The 24267-nt window shown below is 33.7% G+C and overlaps 2 protein-coding genes and 1 pseudogene across 3 annotated transcripts in view; 1 reads left to right on the plus strand and 2 right to left on the minus strand.

Annotated features, from left to right (window-relative positions):
• Positions 1–24267, plus strand: part of Syn (synapsin) — a 153002-nt gene that overhangs the window by 45005 nt on the left and 83730 nt on the right. The window lies entirely within an intron of this gene.
• Timp (Tissue inhibitor of metalloproteases) overlaps positions 1–24267 on the minus strand; it is an 86931-nt gene that overhangs the window by 26318 nt on the left and 36346 nt on the right. The window contains exon 2 of one of the 2 annotated variants that reach the window (XM_067762945.1): positions 12384–12419. The exons of the other annotated variant lie outside the window; for it this stretch is intronic. The gene's annotated coding sequence lies outside the window, so the exon portion shown is untranslated. The remainder of the gene's footprint in view (positions 1–12383; positions 12420–24267) is intronic. 2 annotated transcript variants of the gene reach the window in all.
• On the minus strand, positions 23274–23676 carry LOC137244977 (piercer of microtubule wall 1 protein-like; annotated as a pseudogene).

Raw genomic sequence — 24267 nt, forward strand, 5'->3', positions numbered from 1 at the left:
GTGAATGAGCATGAAAGGCAAGGCTAAGGAACCCCCAACTTCCTGCTACTAAACGCTATTTATTTGAATTGGCGGGGAAATGCAGCTGAGTGCTAAGATATATTTATCAGCTTGCGTCAATAAATAAAGTATTTTTTTTTTACTTTTTAATAAAGTTTTCGGGTGTAAATATGTATATTCGAACTAATATTAGTTTATGTGTTGCCTCTGAATAAAGCGATCCCTTCTTTTAAATTTAGAGCATTTTGATAAATACGATATTTAAAACTTGCTTAGAATTGCATTTATTAGAAGCTGAAGGTTTTACTATGTGAATTAAGTAAATAATCAGTTAGCGAGCATTTGCATTTTACAAACTAAGAAGAACTCTTGGGTGGTATATTTGAATTAGGTAACTGTTTAATAAACTAGGGGGGAATTGAAGTACTTTCTCCTAGTTTTTTACGTTTATTCAAAATAAAAGGTATTCAACTTTAGATTACCCATTCTTTCTCATATACATACGCACAGTGACTGACAACCTATTTGGTGCACGTAGCATTTGCTACTATATTTTGATGACAAAATTATCGCAATGATAGGAATCTTAAGTTCCACAACTGTAACGTTTAGTATCTAGTTGTTTGTTTTGTTGAGATAAGAGGTTCGTCGTCATAACTATCTCATGTAGACAGAAAAACCGTGAAACTTTATGTGAGGAGTTTTAATCAATTATGTATTTGAGATTTATCGAAAATCTTTATATATATAATCTTTATAATCCGAATATTCAGATAAAATATATGAGGTCTTCGGCACAGCCAAAAACAAACCCGTTGTAACTTGCTTTTTTATAATGAATATAATAAGTCGATATTTTTAATTTTGAATGATGCCAGAATCATAAAGTACACCACAGTACAGCTTACGATTTCTTTTCGAACGCAAGCAAGAATTTCGAGACCCGAGAAATCGAAATCTCGGTTTCTCTCGAGATTCTCGTATCTCGAAATACTCGCGAGCTTCTCACACTTTAAATTTAGTAGCTAGATTGGCAGTATTCTATGCATTTCGCTGTTTTTAACTTGTGGCGTTGTGGTCTAGTTAATCGTTCCCGATATAGTGGGGCTAGTACCGTAATGGTGCTTTGTTACCAGAACGTACCTTATCTTTATCCGGAAAATGACGATCAACATCGGTAACATTCCGCAAAATCTTCGGGGAGTGTCTTCATCGTTGATAAAAAACAAAGAAATCGTAATTTCTATATAAAACTTTCAATGAATCAATTAAATTGAATCTCGAGAAGCTCGTGAGCGTTACGAGTATTCGAAAATCTCGCGAGGCTCTGTTTCTCGGTCAAGTTCGAGAAATCGCAAGCTCTATACGAGAGTGTGACGCCATATTATCATACCATTTCATTCTAAAAGGAATAAGCTATTCGTCCGGAATTTTTTTCATTCTCCAGAATAAAATAAAACGAAGAAAAGCAGCAAGGAAATTATGAAAAAATTCGAAAACTTGTATACTGAATTTTCCGGGCGAATAAGGAGAGCCTTTAAACAAAAAAGGTTTTTTTTTTTTTAAAGAAAAATTCCGTTATTATTGTATATTTTATTATATACTCGCATACAAGGCAGACGTTGCTTTGACCTCACTTGGCATGTCATCATGACTTTCAAGAAGTTTTTATTCTTTACTCCATTTATTCGCTCCTCCCTCTACCTTTCTCTATCTCTGCGGCTCTTTCTCTGCCAATATTTCTTTCTCCTTTCCCTGTCTCCATTTCATCTTTTTCTAGCTCCCTCCCCCGCTTTCTCTATCTCATTACATTCTTCTAACTCTAAGTCTATCTCTTTCTCAGTTTCTTTCTCCTTCTCTCGCTTTTCCCTTCTTTCGATACCTTCATCCAAATTTTTAGCAAGCCGTTTGCGCATATTTATATGCGTAAAAATAATACAGAAGAATCATAAAAAATCATATTCATTAACACGTTTCGCATAGATCGATCCCTAGTCCACTACCGAGAAAATAAGTGTCTTAAATATCTCATAATCGAGGCAAGAAGCGATAACAGTGACATCTTAAATATATATTTTCAGAATCAATCGGCCTCTGGTCCAGTTCCCGAAAAAAAAACTTAACAGGAACATTTTCTGGATGACTGTACAGCTATTTTGAAGTGTTTAACAAAATTGGCTGAGTGAAGTGGGGGACATTTGATTATTTAATTTCATTTTTACCAATAATTTAAATGCTTAATCGGTTTATTTTTCAGAATGTGTATGTGAAATGCGATATGAAATGAAAAAACTAGGTAGGTAGGCATGCTAGGGGGACGTTTTCATGATTTCATCTAATTGAACATCTGATGTGGTGGAAAGTTTCCGCTGTACACATGTTTGAAGTAATGATTGACAGCGAATGCACACATAAACTGTTTTTGTTTTTTTATTTAGTTTTTTGTTAACAATTTGCTCATTTAGAAATGAACATTTTCTTAAAGCAACACGAAAGTAAATAAGAAAGTTCAGAATTTTTTGTACTTGACGTTTCTATGGCAAATATAAGCTAAGGATAGTGAGCAAACTTTTTCCTTTTTCAGTTTTTTCTTTCCGCAGTTTCTTATATATTGACAACTTCTGATTTACTATTATATATTGAAAATAATAAGCTACGATTTTAGATGTTGCATATTTGCAATGACGTAGCAAATGCATAGCCGTGTACTTCGTTGGTGTACTATAAAAAATATCCTACACACGTTTGCAATGCAATGATGCTTGGCCATTTGCACGAAATCGTGATCTCCATGATTACAACTTGCCATGTCTGAAAAATTTTCTACTTACTATTCCAAAAACAAAATAAAAATTGAAAAATTAAAAAAAAACAATATTCATTACAAAAAAAAATTATTGTTTCGGCCTTGAGCTCGTTTCGAACCTTGAATACTTTATCAATAGGCCGATAAAACCAAAACAATTGTTATGTTTGATACAATTTTTTTTCAATTTCATTGTAAAATCGGTTAATATGCCAACTTTGCATAACTATAAAACCAGTTAATACCAATTTTTTTTTAGTTAACTGGGAGTACTTACCTTCCAGAATTCCGCAAAACAGTAAATAATTAGTTAGCGTATGCCCAGTTTTTCAGAGCAAGATTAATCTCCAAGTTTTACCTTGTCACTTTGTTCGATAACACAAATTTTTGATGCTCATCTCGGCTTAAGCAGTCAAAGTTGCAGGATTAACCTCTAGTCAACACTAACGCTAGTTTAAACCCTCACTGGAAAATCGGGCCTTAGTTACATGGAAAGCGCCACAAAAGCATAAAAGGTAAAAGGAGGCAATCTATACTCGCCATAGAGCACTCTAAGCCTACTTAATCGATTACTAATTTTTCTACCCTTTGTTATTCGATGAAAATGGTTTAGGATTCATGTCACGTCAAAAAAAAGGTAGAGTAGTTTTCACATAAAATATGTGGAGTTAGCATAGAGCACTCGACTGTAATGTCAAGCCACCCAGTTTGAAAACTCAAGGTTGGACAAGCTTACTTACTTACTTAATTGGCGCTTAACCGTTTAAACGGTTATGGCCGTCCAATGAGGCGCGCCAGTGGCTTCTTCGCTCTGCCAACTGGCGCCAATTGGTCACACCAAGGGAGCTTAAATCGTTTTCGACCTGGTCCTTCCAGCGCAGTGGGGGCCGCCTTCTTCCTCTGCTTGCATAGGCGGGTTCCGATAGAAACAATTTCTTAGCCGGAGCCTTATCTTTCATTCGCATAACATGGCCTAGGCAGCGTAGCCACTACCGTTGGACAAGCACACACTCTTATTTTAAGTACTAAAATTGTTTCTTTTCATTACGGAAATTTCTTGCCTAGATTGAGGAAAGCTATATTCATCAATTTTAGGACTTTAGGGAATACACTTTTGGGTATATTGTTTGATATAAAAATTCCTTTTTGACGATTTTTGCTAGCCTTGTAAGCATTCGTTATAATAACGTATACAAATTCCTCATAAAAATACTTCATAATCTCTACTTCTTTGCATACTTCACATCTTCTGTAACTTTTCTTCTTCCTCTTTTTAAGTTAAAATCCCAATCACGCCATAAAAAAATTCGAACTTAACAAAAGCATTGAAACTTTGCGACCCAATTTCAAATATCAAATACTCGTACCGCTACAGAGTTCTGCAAAAGCTTCAAACCAAAACAACTTTAACAAAAGACTTTTCTGAAAAAGGTGCAGATTTGTTTCCTTTGTAATGCAGCTGACAGTGTTCTGAACTTTGTATGAAATTAAATGACCATCAAAATATGAAAGAGGATATAAAGCATGAATTCAATAGATAGAAGATACACACACATACAAAGTGAAGTAAACCCGCATTGTGTCTATTTAGCAGTATACAAACACCACTAAATTCATAACCCATCCATTTTGGCACACTTCAGTAGTGGACGTCCCTGCACTTCCGTCATTTTACCGTTTCTTCATCGCGCTCTTTCAGCTGCTTCAGTACTGCAGCAGGCCACTTGAATGATACTATTTTTAATTAAAGCGGCTTCTATGTTGCAACATTTTTTTGTTTGCAACTTAAACACCGACGGGCTACCACAAACAGTTTGTGGTCGCGTACAATGGATTTGGATAACCTGCGATAAATTGAGGTTATGTGGCTAAGTTTGGTAGTACTAAAGCAACAAATACTGAGGATTAAGTATGAATTGATGTAAAGTGTTGGTTGATAGGAAACTGCACTTGAAAGGGACCACCCACATGCACCCATGGCTTCATTTTAAAATGAAAATTTTTTTTAATATCTTTAAAATACTTATGTACTGGTCTTCAAGCCCCTTAAATGTTTGGAAAATATTTATTGAAATTAAAGTTTGTAAAGTACGCATGGTCTGACTGACAGCCCGTAGTTAGAGTTTTGATGGTGGTTCGGTTTCCGCTTTAATTTAAAATTCTCGATTCAGTTTTGGTTGCGGCTCGGGGGTCTATTTTGCTTCCGGCTGTGGTTTCCCCTTGAGCTCGAGTTTTGGTTTCGTTTCCAAGGTCTATCTTGTTCTGGTTCTGGTTCCGGCACCGGAGCCGGTTTCATTTTTTGAGTCAGGTTAAATTTCCACTACAAGTTCAGTTTTAGTTCCATTTTTAGTTTCTGTTCGGTTAAAGTTTCAATTTCGTTTTGATACCGGCTGCGGTTTAAAGTTTAGTTTCGGTTCCTTTTTGAGTTTTGATTAAAATTTGAGTTTCAGTTCCAATTTCAGTTCCGGCTTCCGTTTCCGATTTGGTTCCAGTTGCATTCCGTTTCGATTTAAATTGCGGTTTCGGGTTGTTGTTGTAGCAGTGCTTCGCCCCATCCAATAGGTGCGAACACTTACAATTGTCGTCAATATTCTCTAAAATGGGAGTCCAAGGAAACTTGCAGTTTGAACAGGAGTGAACCACAGAAAAAGGGGTGTTAGAGGCGTTAGTTCCACATTGCAATTGAAAAGATGGCTGGTGTCATGTGGGGACACGTTGCAAGCAGGACATACATTATGTATGTCGGAGATGGTTCTGTATAGGTAAGAGTTTAACTTGGTACAGTATTAGTTTGAATTTGAGTCAAAGACGCGCATCCTCCTCGGAAGATTGCTTTCCTCTTTTGCGAGTTAAGGGTATTTGAATTTAAGAACGGGCAATTCCCGGCATAGAGATCCGACGGTTTTGTGGTTATCATTGAGGACCTTTTTCTATTTTTCTTCTAAATACGGCTGAGTTCTCAGGTGCTGTATTTACTCATAATGCTTGCGGAGCTGACTTTTTAAGTCTCAGGGAGGTGGGGCCTCTTCAATCAGATGTCCATTTTTCTGGGTATTCAATAGAAATTATTTGTTCAGCATTTCAGTTCTCTCCCTAATAGAAAGTACTCTCGCCTGACTGTGTAGGTGGTATTCTTGGGATATAAGAAGACAGCCCGTAGCGGTTTTGAGAGCGGTGTTTTGATAGACCTGTATTTTCTTCCAGTGAGTAACGTTTAGAGTTGGCGTAGCATGCAAGCGGTCGACCAAATGCTTTGTAGGTGGTAATTAGCGTCTTTCTATCTTTACCACGAGTGCTGTAAGAGAGTTAAGGATTTCATAAAAGCTCTGGGTTTTAGGTACAATTGCCGATGCATGCTTGTTAAAATGTAGTCGAACGTTTTACCCAGTTTTTGGATGTAAAACAACCGGTAACATAATGCCATCGACCTGGATGTCCAATATGGTCGAGATTTGTTTTATGTACACTGTAAACAAGGTCGCCGATGATTTGGTCGTTGACAATGTCAGGTTTCGCAAGGCGAAAAAACTGGAGAGATCAGTCGTTTCGGGTCCAGTCGCACCTTAATTATCGGTATAGTAGAGACAAGGTCGCCCTTTAAATAAATTAATTTGCCAAATTTTTAATACCCTGGTATATTAAAACTAAGAACTGTAAATGATTCAAAATTGTTTTAAAAAATAATGCCCAGAAACCCTTTTAAGTTTATTCAACTGATCCGAAAACTGATGATTTCTTTATTCAATCATACACCTGCTCTCTGATAGTAGTCCTCAACTCACCGATGTCAATAAGCATTGGGATCTTCCTTTTTTTATAGCGATAAAAGAGGGAGGAAGGTTGATAATTGTGTTGCGGAAACTGAAGCTATAAAACTTTGTATCAACCCCTTCTATTCCGAGCAGTGGGATCATATTACTTACTTCTATGAGCTGCCGGTGCAGATAGCAAAGGATTTCGGCGAGCCCAATAGCACAACTGATACGACGAGGAGTGCCGCGCTGGCTCGGCGCCACGCTGTCTACTGGCGCAGCAGCGTATGGTATAGTAAGCGTTGCGTGATGAGAAGATTGAAAAAGCACGCTTAATTTGAAGAAAGAAACGTGAAACCGAAGGGCGTAAGGGCTAAGATAATCATGCAAGGAGCAGCAGCCACAATATTGAAGGTGTCAAGACCTGGGGCAAAATTCGACAGGAACGATAACGGCGACCTACTAGCCGAACTTAATGATGTATAGCTCATATTTATTTAATCGTGAAATAGCTTAAATTCCACGCAGTGTGTGATTTCTAAATGAAAATTCAATTAAAAAAATTATGGTATTTTCTTATTTCCTAAAATTACTCAAACCTCTCACAGCGTTCCACAAGATACGTAAAAAAAAATTTCTGTCATTTCCGATACTTTTAAGTGGCATCAAAATTGCGCGAGTGCAGAACAACAGCAACAATCTCCAATAAAATTAGCAAAATCAGCCTAAAACATGCAACTAAAAATAATGGCGAATTGAAAACTGGAAGTGCAAGTTTCAATTAACAAAAGTTGCACTTTGCTCATTAAATATTTAGCCTAAAAATACTGGCACGAATGAAATGGAATTACACAAAAACTTAAAACATTAATACAATATCAAAAGAAAAGCAAAAAAATTTGTGTCGATTTATGTCTTCGTGTACTTTTTAAAAATGTCTAAGAGTGCCTGTGATGTAATGGAATGGCATACAAACCCAGTGCACAAAATTTAAAATTTAAATTATTTTTTTCTTTTATGTTTCTTTATTTACATATTTGTTAGTGGCATGCAACGAAACACATTTGTTTAAATAATCGTCAAATTGTACACAGCACATCAACAACAAATCAATCTATAGAAAACATATTTCCCCCAGTCGATTGTTCGAAGTTAATTAATCTAATTGAAATGAAATAAATCAATATTAAATCAAACGGTATGGTTGATGCATTTGTAGACGCATACTCTGGATATGGTTCTACGTAGGAGTACTATATTTATGTAATAGGTAAAAATTATGCAAACGAAATAAAAATTCATATACAGCAGCAAACAGAAAACTAGCAGTGGGAATTTCTACCCCAGCGGGTTAGGGGATCAGAATATACCCGCGGTAGGTATGCCTGTCGTAAGAGGCGACTAAAATACCGGATTCAAGGGGCTGTATAGCGCAACTCTTCAGGTTGCCAGCGCAATATATAGCTTCTCCAAACCCAGTTGTCAACCTCACCTATCCGCAGCGAATCCATCCTGTTTCACTAACAGACGAGGCTCTGGCGACCCCAAGCTCGTCATGGAACTTGGGGTGAGGAGGGAGGGAATGGCCTGAAGGTTTTATGTGGCCGCATAAATCGTTCCCGAGATGGTCGGGCTAGCACATTAATGATGCTGTGGTACCGGAGCGTACCGGATCTGTATCCGGCAAAGGACCATCACATCGATAACACTCCCCAAAGCCTTCGGGGAGCAACCTTATCGCTACAACAACAACAACAGTGGGAATTTCTATCGAATTTCGTAGATTAAACTCTTTTTTTTAGTGTTTTAAGTAGAAACTTATATGAATTGTTTCACTGAAAATATGCAAATCAACCGCAAAAACGTTTTCAAAAAATTTTGAAATTTTTTATTTGAAGCTCTCTGAGTTTCGTCAAGTATGCAGTTGTGTAGCCCAAAATATCACGAATAACAAATTTAATTGACGAATCTGATAAAAACTGTCACTGCTATTTTTTTGTTCGCTGCTGTAAATACAATGTACCTATATGTAAATATGGATAATTTTTTTTTTATTTCGTAAATTTATTAATCTTCAATTTATGTGAAAAATCATTATTTCTGTATGCATTAAATACAAAAAAAAAAGGAAAATAAAAACAATACAAAGAAAATGGGAAACACACTTGAGATATCAAATCAATAAAACTGGCAATAAACATCATGTTGTATCTTTTGTGTGGCACATTTGGTATAAGTGCATTTGCAGTTTATTTTCAATGAAAATAGCAGAAGGTGCTGTAGCCAGGGCCGTATTATTCGTACTAATATGTAGGCAATGGCTTTGAGTGAAAGCAACAATAGGGGCAGTCTTTGTTCATAAGCATAGCTTTCTTTTAAATTTTGAGACTTCACGGTTCCATAACTATTCAAAGGGTTTAAATAAGGTTTATTTATCTAGACCCAAAAATCTCCTCTTTGTCTACAATTTCAACACTGTATATGCGCTGCTGTTTATCTTACCAAACAGCAAAAGGGGTAATGAGGCTCAATGGTTGTCTTTGAAGAGATTATTTTTTGACAATGCTAGTAGTATTACCCATTTGCATCACAACTATTCACTTTTGTCAACATATGTCGTCGTTATTGATCAACATGGATACATATTTTTTTTAAAAGCGTGGGCAATGTCACCAAAATTTAACAATAAGTAGTTGATAAGATTGTAAATAAGAAAGGTGTGGGCCCCTCAGTTGCTCTTGCTAGTTCCCTCAATATGATTGATGCAACCCTAAATCCAGTAGCCAGTAGGCCATATGGATACGTCGCTATTGCTGGCCATTAATGCAACTTTAGAATTAGTAATAAATATAAAAAAATGTTTGTGGATATAACAACAAAGCGCTTGGTCTCTCGAGTTCTTGGCAAGAATTTTAGTGGAAAAGGTGTATTATGTGTAAATTTGTGGTTATTTATAATTCATGAAAAGAATGGAATATAGAGCAAATTTAATTAAAATTATATTTAAAAAAAGAGAAAAGCAAATAAAGAAAATGTGATACAATAAAACTTAATACAATTACAAAAAAACAAAAACAAAATAAAATAAAATAAAACAAAATAAATGAAATGAAATAAAATTTAATTAAATTAAATAAAAAAAGTATAATATAATATAAAATTAAAATAATATAAAATAAAATAATATAAAATAAAATAAAATAAAATGAACTAAAACAAAATAAAATGTAATTAAATAAAACAAGATAAAGTAAAACGAAATAAAAAAATCTAAATAAATAAAAAGAATAAAATACCATAAAATAACCAAATAAAAAAATAAAAAAATGTAATTCAAAAAAATTATTATTTAAAAATTGATGAGCTTAAGACCTGTTTATAATAACTGAATATTGAATTATTTTGTCTTCTGAGAGAAACTGAAAAGAAAGAAACAAACATTTACTGGCATATTGCGATGGTACCATTTCGAAACCGCCACGTAATCATCACCAGGTAATTTCGTAATGTTATCAGAGGTTTCACCTGAAACTGCAGTTGCCTTAACCATTGGGCTATCCTGCTTGTATTTGTTTCTTTGCTTAATTCAAAATCTAATAAAAAGAGACTAAAATACAATTGAAAGTTATACAAGTAAAAAATGTATCAATAATTAAATATTAAAGTATAGCTTTTTTTATGGCTAATATACATACATATGTACCAAATTGTGTATAAAAGTAATAGCAACAAAGAGGTATAAAACAATATGAGCCAGTCTCGCTAATTAAATACACAGAAAAAAAATTGTAAAAAAATTTTATTAAATAAAAATAAATGTAAGCCGCGATAACCTCAGAAAAGATTTTAGGCCGAGCTTAATTAAAAAATAAAAATAAATAAATGTAAGGCGCGATAATTTTCGATGAGATCTAAGGCCGAGCTTCTCTTCCAATTTGCGTCGTGCTCCTATTGATTTTCCCTACAAATCGGCCGGACGGGACCTACATGTTTTATGCCGACTCCGAACGGCATCTGCAAGGCAGATGAGTTTTCACTGAGAGCTTTTCATGGCAGAAATACACCCGGAGCGCTTGCCAAACACTTCCGAGGGGCGACCCCGCTTAGACAAATTTTCTTCTAATTGAAAAACCTTATTTCTAAAATTTTGATGTTGCTTTGCCCGGGGTGTGAACCCAGGGCATACGGTATGGTAGGCGGAGCACGCTACCATCACACCACGGTATCAAAAGATAAAAAAGAAAAAACAAACAAAAATAATAAAAAAATTTTTTTGAAATTGAATATGAAATCAATAATTACAAAAATATGTTAACATGTTTTAGTAAGACCACGTTAATACATGTCTTAATCTACAATCACCCCTATTACGGTTGTCAATAGTGAGAAAATTAGTGTCGACGCTCATGAATTGGTATCGGCGTTGTCAACGTCGATAACTATTGATAGGTGTTGACGCTTTTTTGGTATTGACTAAAACAATATTGAAGTTGTGTTGACGTGACGCGACACAAAGTTTGTCGACACAGTTTTTGGTGACGACAAGCGCGGCAATACTGAACTCAACTATTAAAAATTCAAAAAATAAGCTTTTTTATGATTTTTATGCTTCTTATTTATTAATTTTTTATTCAATTTCAGAAAATAGTCAAAATAACCAACAACAGTCAGTTTAGTAGAATTGTGGTAATATTCTAGGGTAGCGGTCGACTGCCAAAACACGCCCAAACAATTCAGGAGAGATGCCAAAAGACGCGTATTGACCTCGATTTTAATAATCCGAAGTCGGAATATAAAACTTTTACTTGCGTTAGGAAAAATTTTCAAAAACAGTTGCAAGCTTTCAAGTGGTTCATTAAAAGGTTTTTGTGAAATTTCAAGGATTTTTTATTTCCGCCTTCAGATTATTAATACCGAGGTCAATTCGTGTATTTTGATACCCCTCCCGAATTCGATTAAGTTTTCCATTAGTGCACCACGCTCTGGGAGGTAGGGAGTTGCTAATGGTGCACCAAAGAGAAATCCAATCATCTACAATATATTCACTAAACAATTTTTGTTGTTATATCGGCCTACTGATTTGTAAGATATATTCACTAAAGTTCGTAAACAAATTCCTTGTGTGTATTTTGTCCGGAATGCTTAATTGTGCACTAATTGATCTCAGCAGTTATTTAGATCCACAAATTGTCCGCTAAATAAAAAATTAACTCAATACAAATTGTAAATAAACAGCTGTCAAAAATATAGGGATCGTGTTTTTATCGATATCACGTCGACATCAATACATTGCCTTAGTAAATACCAATTATGCATTGACGTGACATTGATGTTGATACGACGTGATGCCGACGACAATACGAAGTGATGGTGGACGTTGACAACCGTAATAGGGGTGAATAAATCGTCAATAGATAACGCATTTACATATGTTCCAGGCCTGGGATCCAGCTTATTTTCTGTAAAATTTTACCGTTTCTCATTTATTTTGTGCTTCCAATTAGAAACTACATTCTAGAGGTGGAACTTTTTCTATGAAAGAAAAAATCTTTAAAAGTTTTTCATAATTAGCGATTATCGACGGAAAAAATTTTAATGGGAAATCTAGTTATATAATTAACGATTAGGATTTAAGTACGTATATTAATCTCGTTATATGTAAACTAGGTCTAAAAATAAAAAAACAAAACGAAATAAAATAAATAACAAATTTTAATTAAAATATAAAAAGAAATAAAAAAATTAAATAATATTTAATAAAAACTAAATTAAACTATACAAACAAGTTATTTATGAACCTATTATTATGTACCTATTTTCTGTACCTTTTATCTTGTTGATGAAGGTCGTCTGCAGTGAAACTGAAAGAGAGAGAAAAAGAAATGTTTTATAAATATTTTCGTTACAAAAAAATAATATATAACAAATATATATTTCCTATAAAAATTAATGTAACCCATCAATAGCAATTCATGTTGCACTTTGAATACTTCTAAAATAAAAAAGCCAAAGTAATATAAACCCCTATTATCTCTGTTGCATTGGTGTCAAATGTCAATAATACCATAAGTTGCAATTAGACATTTAAGCGCCTGCCAACTGTCAAGCAAGCAAGCACACGAGGGTAGGCGTTCACAGCTTAGTTCGCAACGGCAACAATGAATGCAGAAAATTAGCCACATACTAAAGTATACATATTTATGTCTCTTAACTTATTTTTAAAATATGTACAAATAAACATCGTGTAGGCTAGTTTTGTGTGCTTAAAAGATTTTTTTTTTTAATTTATTTAGTTGACTTTGACGATTAACATACATACCCACATTTGTACGTTTGCTTATATGGAAAACCACATTGTGGTCACATGGTCATTTGATATTTGTAGTTGAAATTACTTATAAACAAAATATTTAAGCTGTAAAGTCGTGATTTTAAAGTCTGCTTCCAAGTAAATGAGTTTGTTTTAACACAGTCCATATAGATCTAAAATTTATTGCTTTTCAATGGCGATACGTAACAATTAATTGACACCTAAAGTGGCGTTTGATTGTCATTTGCATACAACTGTCAATTCACAAAATGCATGCTTAAGATATTTTCATGAGTTAATATATAATTGATATTGACATTTGTTTGTTAATGTATGCACATAAATATTTACACTGTTGTTTTTCGTAAATTTAATTATTAAAAATATATTATTGTTATTATTACATAGATTGATCAAAATGTGGCTTTTTAAATGAACATAAATAAATAAACCAAAAAATAATAATAAAAAAAAAAAAATAAATAAAATGCACAACAATAAAATAAAATAAATTGAAATAAATGAAATAAAGTAAAATAAATTCAAATAAAATGAAATTATATAAATAAACTAAAATAAAATGAAAAAAAAAAACAAGTAAGGAAGGCTAAGTTCGGGTGTAACCGAACATTACATACTCAGTTGAGAGCTTTGGAGACAAAATAAGGGGAAATAACCAGGTAGTAAAATGAACCTAGGGAAACCCTGAAATGTGTTTGTATGACATGGAAGGTATTAAAGAGTATTTTAAAAGGGAGTGGGCCATAGTTCTATAGGTGGACGCCATTTCGCGATATGGCCATAAAGGTATACCATAGAATGTGTTTGTACGATATGGATTCAAATGAAAGGCGTTAATGAGTATTTTAGAAGGTAGTGGGCCTTAGTTCTACAGGTCGACGCGTTCTACATATCGACGTGTTTTTACGATATGGGAATGAAATGAAAGGTGTTAATGAGTATTTTAAAAGGGAGTGTGCCTTTTCGAGATATCGCCATAAAGGTGGACCAGGGGTGACTCTAGAATGTATTTGTACGATACGGGTATCAAATTAAGGGTATTAATGAGGGGTTTAAAAGGGAGTGGCCCTTAGTTGTATATGTGAAGGCCTTTTCGAGATATCGACCAAAATGTGGACCAGGGTGGCCCAGAACATCATCTGTCGGGTACCGCTAATTTATTTATATATGTAATACCACGAACAGTATTCCTGCCAAGATTCCAAGCGCTTTTGATTTCGCCCTGCAGAACTTTTTCATTTTATTCTACTTAATATGGAAGGCGTCACACCCATTTTACAAAGTTTTTTCTAAAGTTATATTTTGCGTCAATAAACCAATACAATTACCATGTTTCATCCCTTTTTTCATATTTGGTATAAAATTATGGCATTTTGTTTTTCGTAATCTTCGATATCGAAAAAGTGGGCATGGTCATAGTCGGATTTCGGCCATTTTTTTACCAAGATAAAGTGAGTTCAGATAAGTACGTGAACTAAGTTTAGTAAAGATATATCGGTTTTTGCTCAAGTTATCATGTTAACGGCCGAACCGAAGGACAGACGGTCGACTGTGTATAAAAACTGAGCGTGGCTTCAACCGATTTCGCCCATTTTCACAGAAAACAGTTATCGTCATAAAATCTAGGCCCCTACCAAATTTCACAAGGATTGGTAAATTTTTGTTCTACTTATGGCATTAAAAGTATTCTAGACAAATTAAATTAAAATGGGCGGAGCCACGCCCATTTTGAAATTTTCTTTTATTTTTGTATTTTGTTGCACCATATTATTACTGGAGTTGAATGTTGACATAATTTACTTATATACTGTAAAGATATTAAATTTTTTGTTAAAATTTGACTTTTAAAAAAAAAGTGTTCGTCATCCGATTTTGCTAATTTTTATTTAGCTCACATATAGGAATAGGAGTAACGCTCTTGCCAAATTTCATCTTCGTATCTTCAACGACTGCCAAATTACAGCTTGCAAAACTTTCAAATTACCTTCTTTTAAATGTGGGCGGTGCCACGCCCGTTGTCCAAAGTTTTACTAATTTTCTATTCGGCGTCATAAGTTCAACTCATCTACCAAGTTTCGTCGCTTTATCTGTCTTTTGTACTGAATTAATGCACTTTTTCGATTTTTCGAAATTTTCGATATCGAAAAAGTGGGCGTGGTTATAGTCCGATATCGTTCATTTTAAATAGCGATCTGAGATGAGTGCTCAGAAACCTACGTACCAAATTTCATCAAGATACCTGAAAATTTACTCAAGTTATCGTGTTTACGGACGGACGGACGGACATGGCTCAACAAATTTGTTTTTTCGCCCAGATCATTTGGATATATAGAAGTCTATATCTATCTCGATTAGTTTATGCCGTTACGGATTACCGTTATGCGAACAAAGTTAATATACTCTGTGAGCTCTGCTCAGCTGAGTATAAAAAATTAAAAATAAATATAAGGCGCGATAAAATAAAATAAAATAAAATAAAATGAAATGAAATAAAATAAATAAAATAAAGTAGAACGAAAAAAAAATTAATAAATAAAGAAAATAGAAATAAAACAAAATAAAATAAAGTAAAAATGAAATAAAATAAAAAATAAAAATATATAAAATTTATATAAATAAAAGTTTACATAAATTTAAATAAAATAGAGAAAAACAAATTAAAATCATTATAAGTTTTAAGCGACCTTTCTTTCTTAAATAAATATTTTTCTTGCCGGCTTGAGGTCCAATTTTGTAAATTCAAAAATTGTTGAGTTTTTTCAATATACTTCGGTTACCTACTGTAACGGTCTTCAGGATTAACTATAACAATTTAAAGAAACATAAACAAAATAAAAATAACAATTGACATCAAAACAAACATTCATAAAAAACATTATTTACATACATTATTTTACGCGTCTTCACTGCTCAACGCGGAGTTTTGTACTGTCCGTCTGTTTGTTATCAAATGTCTGTAGGAGCTCGCGCAATTATCGATGTCCATCTTGTAGTTCATTCTTATGCTGGTCGGTGTGTTAATTATATGCCGCATTTCCAGTGTAAATTTTTTGTTATAATTGGTTTCTTGTTGGAGTATCGTCGTTTTCTCAAAGTCTGGAAAATGGTTCTTCGTTGCACAGTGTGTCATTAATGCTGTTTTTTGGTTAATAGTTTCATGGCAATATTTAAAATCGGATTTATGTTGCGCTAGTCGAGATTTTAATTTTGCTTTCGTTGTTCCCACATATATTTTATTGCTTGATTCTGTTTTGTTTCCATTACAAGGGATTTTATAGACAATATTACTTTTTTCTGTTTTAGGATTTTCGGGTTTCGTTTTGTTAAAAATATTTTTCAATGTGTTTATTGGTTTGTGAGCTATCTTCACTTTTTCTCTATTATAGCAATCTGATTTTGCTAGACGCTCTGACAATTTTGGTACATATGCTAGCGATTTGAAAATTTTTGTTTTTTCGGATTCACGTTCACTCGTCTGTGATAAACTTCTTTTTATTAAGGTTTTGATAACATTGTCAGGAAAAACATTACTTTTTAATATTAATTTAATTTCTTCTTTTATTTCCGTGTGATAAGTGTCGGCTGATATTTGTAACATACGTCGTATACATCCCATTTCTGTATTCATTATCCTCTTTTTTGGATGTTTTGAATAAAAATTGATGATTCGTCCGGTAGATGTTGATTTCTTATACCACTTGAGCTTTAATTGGTTTCCTCGTCGAATAATAATTGTGTCGAGAAAAGGTAATTTTCCGTCGTCTTCGAGTTCTATTGTGAATTTTATATTTTTGTCAAATGAATTTAATGCGTCAAGTGTACTTTTTACGTCATGTTCATTTATAATAGCGAATAGGTCGTCCACATATTTGGTAATGCATCTCGGTATTCTAGTCAATTTTGCAGTTGTATTTTCCAATAATTCCTCCATTACGACATTACGACAAACAGACGGACAGTACAAAACTCCGCGTTGAGCAGTGAAGACGCGTAAAATAATGTATGTAAATAATGTTTTTTATGAATGTTTGTTTTGATGTCAATTGTTATTTTTATTTTGTTTGTGTTTCTTTATATTGTTATAGTTAATCCTGAAGACGGTTACAGTAGGTAACCGAAATATATTGAAAAAACTCAACAATTTTTGAAAATTTTATTTACAAAATTGGACCTCAAGCCGGCAAGAAAATTATTTACAAATTAAAATCGATATAGTAAGGCGAAATATAATTGAATGAAAAGAGAATAAGTAAAAAAAAAAAAGAATTCAGCACGAGATAAGCAGAATTTATCGCCGATATATAATGTTTGACTTCGAGGACGTTTCACATCCATTCGTTTATTGTACAGTGTAATATAATATTTTACGAAAATTTTCAATTTCTTTTATTTCCATTACATATGTATTACTTTTTGTATATTGTTTGGCATTATATTTTTCGTGCTTCTCATAAAAAGTAGTTTGACTGCGTCTAATGGTAAATGTTTCACAAGCAATTAATGTCAATGTGCGTCGTACAAACAAACCAGCGCATACATTCAGACAAAGTCGTGTACATACATAAACTTAAATCAATGCCGACATTTGCCGCCCCATGCCTACTCCATCTGGTTGGCGCAATCATTTTGTGCTTTGGCGTACTTTGTGCGGCTTGTTTGGCACATCTTTTTTTATTATTATTATTTTTTTTTACTTTTTATTGTTTACTAATTTTTTTGCTTATAATCACTTTTGACTGTTTGTCACTTTTCTGTATACAAAATACCAACTGACAAACAAACATAAATTGAGTTCGTAGACGTGTTTCCACCAAATATTTTTACATCTTTATTACTGAGGAAAATGTCAATTGCATTTTGTGTCTTTGTTAAGAGTGTTAGTTTTCTTGCGGAGTTTCATGAAAATTTGCAAGCAATTTTTATTGTTTCTTGTTTCTTTTATTAGTGGTTGGGTGTATGTTAATATATCATAAAAGAAAAAAACAAAACCTAAGGAAATAAAGCTCCGGTAATCGCTTAAAATTCTTTGCAAGGCAACCACTTTAATACTGTGAAAGGAGTCGTTAAACTTTCTGTGGGACTTTTCTTCTTACTTTGATCTTGATTCTCAAAATATGCATTGGGATGACTTTGCCGTTGTGTTCTCCCTTGGACTCGTTGCCGTCGCCAAGTATAGGTTCCTGAAGAACACTAAATCCGCCTAACCATTGGACAAAGAGTGCCTTGCTGCAGTCGGTTCTAAGAAGTGAACATTGCTTTGTTGCCTTTCAAGAAGATCTACAATTTGATACGATCTATACAGATCTTTCCAAAAAAGCCTCACACAATATCTTGGTTTCAGGCTCTCACATAAGAATGTGGCTCAGATCATACTTATCCAACAGGCTCTTAAATGTCACTATTGATTATATATTCTCCCCTACTTTGGTTGCAACGGTGTTCCTCAAGCTTATGGAAATCTTTGTTGTTGATTATTTTTTATTAACGATATCGGATCCTGCTCTTTAAACTTTAAATTTCTTCTTTATACTAATGCCCTCAAGATGTACTCCGAAAATCAAAGTTGATCTTGATAGACTATACTCTTTATGTATCCGGAACTAACTTTCCAGAGGACGTGGTTTGTTTCCTAAGCGCTAGTACACATTTTCGGTAATGCTCTCATTGCCTTCTGAAGACCATACCAATAATCTTACATAAGGGGTAAAGTATATCCACCGTTCCACTTAAAAAGCTTCATCGCTTCGATTTCTAATGGTATGTACTCCAGTGGACCACATGATCCAACGATTTTTGCAGGGTTATATCTCCGTAACCATCCAAAATTTAGGAGCGAACTTAAGTGAAATTAACACTACTATATAGCACAGCAATTTCTCCAAATTTCATTCAAATCGAAGCGATGAAGCTTTTTTCAATTTACAATCAAGAAGGTTCATCGTGTTCATATTAAATCGTTCTCGAATTGGCCGGACTAGTACCTTAGTGACTTTAGTTACCGTAACGTAGTGGATCTATATACCGCAAAAGCAACGCATATACTAAAACGACATGGTGAGCTAAAGAGGCTTACCGACGTGTTTTTCCCAGGGTTAGTCTGACATAAGGTACAATGTGGTATATATCCTACAACGCTCACTAGTTAAATAATATCTTAAGGTAGTGATATTAAAATGAAAGATTTTATTTCTTTAACTTAGAGATTAAATAAAGCTGTCGAATTTTAATTCGCTACTTGAAAACTAATTAATTTTGCATCCCACCAAATTTCTAACGTCAAAGTTCGTTAAATTTACCTGTAACTGTAAATTTTTATATGTATTAGGGTGGGAAAAAATGTTCGCTTTTTGTTTTAATGTTTAGAGCTGTCTCATCGCGACTTAAGTTTTTACATAAAAGTCATATAGGGAATCTCGTAGGTTAAGCTTTGACCTCGAATAATTACTACATGAAACAATTTAGCAAAAAATCTTTTAACAAATTTTTTGTAAGCCGGTCAATTTTCCATAGGAAATTGTAGAGCTAGTGATTTGGGAATTTTTACTAGCTATCGTTTTGGATGTACTGAGCAATATTTTGTACATACCAAAAAAAAATGTTTACCCACCCTAATATGTATACCAAAATGTACATTTATTCATTAAATATTCAGTAAATCTGCTGATTTTCTTTGAGTAGGTTCTTAATGGTTTACATTTTCTTGTGTTAGTTATGTAAGAACATCTAAATATCTGTATATATGTATTTGTTCATTGTGAATAAGTTTTTGGTAAAATATCTGACAACTGTTGATAGCAATAACTTTAAAAACAACTTAAAAAATGTTGTAAGCAACGGTGATTCAAGAAATCCGGAGATTCACTGCCAAATATTTATTTACTAGCAGGATACCCGGCGTTGCTCGGGTTGGGTAGATACTAATCTAAATAAGAAGGCGTATTTTAACGCATTCCGTCACGTTACTCAAAGTCAAGCAATCAGTATATAAGATTTTATTGATCTTCAAAGTGTATCTCCCAATTTTTCTCATTCTTACCCTTTATAATTTCCTTATCTCTCCCTCTTTTTGTTTTACATCCTCTACTCTTTCATTCTTTTTTCTTAGATCCCTCATTCCTCTAATTTATTATACTTTACTTTATTTTTCAAATTTTATTTTGTCACACACAATTCATACTCAAAATCTCATAACTTAATCAAAATATTTTAGCTGCACAATTTTTGTCATCTCATATAGACAGCTGTTTTTACAATGGAATGCTTAAATTTAATAAAAACTTTTAAATCACTCAATGCAATCTCTTTAACTTTTTGGGAATTCAATGCTATGACCAATCAAAAGTTCTGCACTTAAGTACATACGTGTCGTATGAGTAACTTCTGCTGACATGCAAAATTTGTCGCACCACCCAGTGGCGCACGTGTTTTTTTTTTTAATTTATAATTCTTAGTTCTGAAATATGAAAAACATTCATCTTGATCGAAGAAACCTATAGCCAAAATTTGCTGATGATTGAAGTGTGGGAAATACGTTTCCATAGGGAACACACAAACACACACACACAGAATTTGATTTTTATATATATAGATATATATTTAGGGGTCAGTCCATACCATTCTTCATGGATTTTGCATTACCGATTTTGCTGGAATTCCCACATGTTTTTTGTACACCTAGAAAAAAGGCCCAACGACTTTCTCCAAATTTAATTTTTTCAATCAAATGTGGCAATTTGAATTTCAAAATTTTTTTAAAATTCCTTCTAGTCTCTATATACTAGGCTTTAAACTTTGTGTTTAGTGAAATTTCTGAATTGAAATATCTTTTTCATTTATTTGTTTTTCTAATTCAATGAAAATTAAAAATTCATAATAAACTCGTGTCTTACAATTTTTCACTAATTTATTTCAAAAAAGTTGTTAAAAAAATCAAAAAAATTTTGAACATACATACATTCAGCCAATTTAAAGAACCTTCAAGCTCTGTATACCCAAAAAATAAAAATAGCTTTAAATCAAATATATTTATTAACTTAAGAAAAAGTATATAAAATCGTACGATGGTCATACAAACAAATGGCAAAAATATGTTTTTTTTTGTCAGGAGTCCATAACAAGAAAATAAATATTGCAGCCCTGCATACAGCCCTATACACCAACCGTAAATGTTTCCGATTACCACAAACAAACAAATTTTGCCATAAGAAAAATTATTTGAAACGAAACAGAAAATTGCAATTGAAATGCACTCAGATCAGCGGTGTTGGAGGAAGCAGGAAACAAAATATTTCACGCGAAAAGTGAGAAAAGCATATTACATATGTATGTATGTGTGAAGGCGTATTAAATATTTATTATTGATTTTCAGATGGATCAACAAAGCTTTGGGTTTGCGGGCTTTCATGTAAATTTGATTACTTTTTGCTTAAAGCTGATTTGATTGAGTGGCTTCGTTGTATTCAATTTTGGTTTTCGCATAATTTATTTATTTTTATGTAAAAGTTGTATGAAAGTATATAGAAGCATAAAGTGGAAAATTTTGCAATAGACCGTAATTAGATAGACTTGTAAAAAGATTTAGAAAAAAAGAATTTAAAAATTGTTTCCTCGAGTAGAACAATTCATACCTTGTAGAATTTCTAAAAACTTTGTTCGCCATAAAGTTCAGATGTGCACAGCGCCACCGGAGCTTCGAACACAAACGCAACTTTTTTATGGCAGTATGTGTGTATGTGGAGAACAGTGAAATAGTTTCAGCATAGAATTTGCATATGAGATGTTTATTGCTTGAATTACAAGCGAAAACAGAATCGAAGCTTGCTTTGCTCAATCTCAGTCGGTGCGCTCTTACAACATTTACGTGTATGCCGAATAGCTTTCCGTTGCTCTACGAAGCGCTCAAAGGTACATCTGCTATAGTTTCAGTACTTAATGCTTATAGCTACTACATAACTCCAGTAGCATCAAAAAGAGCCTCAACTTTAAAAGTGATTAGCAAGAAGAGAATGAAGAAAACAAACGCAATGCAAGAGAACTTCGCAAAATAATCGCCTACAGCATAAACTCCTCAAATAGTTAATCATCACTCATACTTAAGTACAAATATTTTCACTTAGCAACAATATCGGTTTTTCAGTAAGGGTGGAGCCGTGTGTAGAAGTCCACGAAGGTGGAGAAAGCTTCTGACCGTCATTCATCTGGGAATGGCCAAAGCGATTCGTTTGCGTGTGGTTCAAGTAGTCACTACTTCCGGTCGCTTGCGGCCAAGTATCCTCTGGGTAGCCACTGAATATTCGTTTAATGGTGAGCTAATGTGAGAAGGCGACAACCTGTCAGGGCCACTCTGTGATACTCAGTTTAAGGGCTAGCTGGGAGATTTTTCATCGGCACGACGAGGTGCGGCTGCAAGCGGGAGTCTGTGTTGGGTCAAGCGGCTTGCAATATAAACGTGCAAATAATATTTTCATCCCCGCTGAGCGGGTTGTGCGTTGGGCTTGGGACCCGTCACATAAAACCACACTCCAATGAAAAGCAACAACAAGCCTTTGTTGGACGGCCATAACTGTTTAAACGGTTAAGTGTCAATTAAGTATGTGAGTAATTTTGTATACACCATTTCCCATACCAGTCATATGTCCTTCATTTTCTAAAACCAATTCAGCTGGTGACTAAGGTGCCCCACTCTTTTCTCAGGTCCAGCAACTTTGTGATGCATAACGCAGTCATCTTGTTCGGACGTGTTTTACTAATCGCTCTGTATTTTGTACACTTTAGGAGTTTAAAAATAAAATAAAAATGACTCTAGTCTTTTTTTCGTGTTTTCTCTTGAGTAAAATTTAAGAAATAATAGAAAAAAGACAAAGTGCAATACTATTAGAGTGAAGGTTGGATAAATTAAATGATACCAATAAAATCATAATTTCTGCACAACGAACATACAATAACACAAACATAAATCAGAGAGTGGGAGTACTTAATATGCCGTGCAACTGCGGTCAAAAAGTGAATCGTGAGAATCCAAAAGTGCAGAGCAATAGATGTAAAGACTTTTTTCACCTTGAATGTGTAGGTTTGCTTCAGAGTGACTTGGATTTTCTGCTCACTTCGGGAAAGCCTTTTTTCTGCAAAGCCTGCTCAGCTGAAAGGCGCTCATCTATGCGTTCGCAGCCCCTGTCAACTCTGCCGGTTAAAACAAATAACATATCTGATGTCAGTGAAGATATGCATAATCCGAAGCATCAAATTGCTTTTCTTGCTAATGAGCTTAGTAAAGTAAGGCAAGAGAATGAGCACATTCTGCACTGCATGAAGACAGCAGATTAATTTCAATACCACTAAATAATTTAAAAACTATTTTAGCGCTTACTTATGATCAAAGAGATACTCAAAAATACACACGATCCCTTAAGTGTTAAGCGAGAAATTGTGATACATGCCGCAGCGATGAAGCTCATTAGAGAATTTCTGTGAAAACGGAAAGTAACGTGTTGGTATTGTGTAGGCATTCGGGGAGTAATAGCCGTATTCGGAATTGGAAGTGCGATAAATGGTATTCTTGTCCGTCTCAACGCCATAGCCCTTCAAGTTATCTGAAAATGAAATTTTGTTTTATGTATATGCAAATCGGCTTCCACTAATTTTTCAAACTACTCTGTAAATACTCACAAGGACATTTGATTTTTTCACGCGTATGCAACTGTTCATATGATGGGTTTACGTTTCAAAAATTTCTGATATTCGATTTCGGGATTGAAGGTTTCCAAACGATCAATACAATCCTTACACATCTTTGTTTGATAACTTCGAACGCGATTTATGACTTCGAAAATATTATCAGCTCTTAAAAATAGCAAGGACACTTATAAAAAATATACAAAATTAATATAAAATTTCTGCTGAAATTTGTATTTGCTTGCTTGTGTTGAAATAAACAATTATTTTTTTAAAAAATATCTTTTATTACACGAGAAAAAATTATGAAATGAAAAAGTTTTGTTTTCAAAAGTCAACACATTTAAATATTTCACAAAGAGTTCTTGAAATAAAAATATTAAAACCAGTGGAATATTACATAACAAGTGGATTACCAAATAGCTCCCCTCTAAAAATTTACATAAAAGTCAAAATAATAATTAATATGGCAATTCATTCGATTGAAAGACTGGTTTCAAACGGTGTAAAGAAATTTTTTCAATTTTATTTTGAAATGAAATTTTAAAGTATTTTGGAATACGTTCAATAACTTCACACGGTCCTGAGTATTTAAAATCTAAGGATGATCGACCAGCATCAACACGAATCCAAACATGTGTACATGTATATAAATCCTCGCTAACAAAAATGGGTTTTCTGCAATGTGCCGAAGTTGAAATAAGTTG

This window comes from Eurosta solidaginis, chromosome 1 (assembly GCF_040869045.1).
Source record: "Eurosta solidaginis isolate ZX-2024a chromosome 1, ASM4086904v1, whole genome shotgun sequence".
Lineage (NCBI taxonomy): Eukaryota > Metazoa > Arthropoda > Insecta > Diptera > Tephritidae > Eurosta > Eurosta solidaginis.